The sequence below is a fragment of the Hipposideros armiger genome, unplaced genomic scaffold, assembly GCF_001890085.2.
Source record: "Hipposideros armiger isolate ML-2016 unplaced genomic scaffold, ASM189008v1 scaffold_112, whole genome shotgun sequence".
Classification (NCBI taxonomy): Eukaryota; Metazoa; Chordata; class Mammalia; order Chiroptera; family Hipposideridae; genus Hipposideros; species Hipposideros armiger.
This window is the reverse complement of record NW_017731462.1, coordinates 1,515,988-1,517,937: the sequence shown is the minus strand read 5'-3', so window position 1 is coordinate 1,517,937 and position 1,950 is coordinate 1,515,988.

Genomic DNA, 1,950 nt, shown 5'->3' with positions numbered 1-1,950 from the left:
TTTTTTGTTATTATTTTTATTATGGCTACAGAGTTTTTCTAGAGAGGAAAATTAAAGAAAACAGACAGATAAACCACAACAGAATGTCAATTGTACTGAAAAATGCACTGACCTAAAATCAGAATGTAAGTTGCTAGTTTTGACTCCAACAAGAATTTACAGGTTCACTCAAGGACTCTGCAGTAATCAATTAAACTGGACATTTTTGGTTTGTTTTCTCACTTGTAAAATAGGATGATGATATCTGAGCCCTCAACTCAGTGAATTGTGAGAATAGTCAGATAATGTGTAAAGTTATATTGAAAACTATCAACATCTATCATATTTAGTTTCAAGTAGAAAAATAATTAGAATTGATATGAAGCTATTATATTACCAGTGTTTTCAAATTATGAAATAGTGTGCACCATAGCAGAACATAATGTTATATATACAAAGTTTAAAATTGTAATAGTAACATTATGGGAGCACCCAACCAGGGAAATGGAACATTACTGTGGCAGCTCCCTGTATGTCCTGTCTTCTTCACACTCCTTTGGCTTGCAGCCAGATAAGACAGCGTGATCTTAATTTTGTGCTTATCATTATCTTGTGCATATATTTATTCCTATGAATAATATATTTTAAAGTGCATACAAATAGTATCACCCCCTGGGCATTCTGTGACTTTAAAAAAACTGTTTGATTGAGATATTATTCACATACCATAACATTCACCTACTTAAAGTGTATAATTCAGTGGTTTTTAGTATAGTCACAAACTTATGCAAACCAACACAATCTAATTTTAGAACATTTAATTACTCCCAAAAGAAACCCTGTACCCATTTGCAATCATCCCCTATTCTTCTTCAGAACCCCTGGACCTATCCAATCACTATCTATGTTCTATCTCTGTATTTGACTTTTATTCATCATTATGCTTTGGAAATTTATCCATATTGATACAAGTAGCATTAATTTATTTTCACTGTTGATAGTTTTCTGCTTAATCTATTGGCCATTGAGAGAGAGATGTATTAAAATCTCCACCTATAATGGTTGGTTTTTCAATTTTGAAGCCATGTTATTAAAGACATACACATTTAGGATGATTAGATGATTTGAAACTTTTATTTTCATATAGTAACTAAATCCTTTGAAGTACTTTTGTCTTAAAGCGTAATTTATTTGCTATTAATAGAGTTATATACCATGTTTTTTTCTGACAAGTGTTTGCCTGTGTATCTTATTCTATACTTTCATTATGATTTAGGAATGTCTCTTATAAAGAGCATATTAGTATTTATCAGATTTTGAAAAACATATTTTTCTTTTTAGAAAATTTAAAAGTAGAGATTTAATCAATTTATATATAAATTTGTATATATGTAAATATATATATATATATATATATATATATATATATATATATATATATANATATATATATAAATTGATTAAATCTATCTATCTATCTATATCTCTCTATATATGGATTTACATATATTTATCTTTGGTTTTCTAGCCTGGTCTATGTTGGCTTAAGCTGTCAATAGACAACACAATAAAAAAGTTTAATTCTGTTGGGTGGTTGATGTACTAGCCTTTGCTGTGAATATTTTTAAATCTCAGCAAAGCAGGTATCTACAAAAGGGAGAGCTAACAGTATTAGTTTAGTTAATTCATTTCCCAATTTAATCTCAAAATGGAAGTCCTGAATATAAATGTTTCACAAACTGTAAGCAACACAATTTCTAGTGCTTTCCTATAAACCTTGAAACAGTGCAAGAAACAAATTTAAGCTGTCTAGGCAACTTTTTAAAGGCAAAATGTGTGGGTGCTAAAGGCCAAGTGTATATATTAATAATACAAATACCTATGTTTGACTATAAATTATATTTTGAGCTACTGTTTCTAGACTTCTGAGCAAAACTCAGTTTGTGTGAACAAAAAACTAAAGTTTCAGAA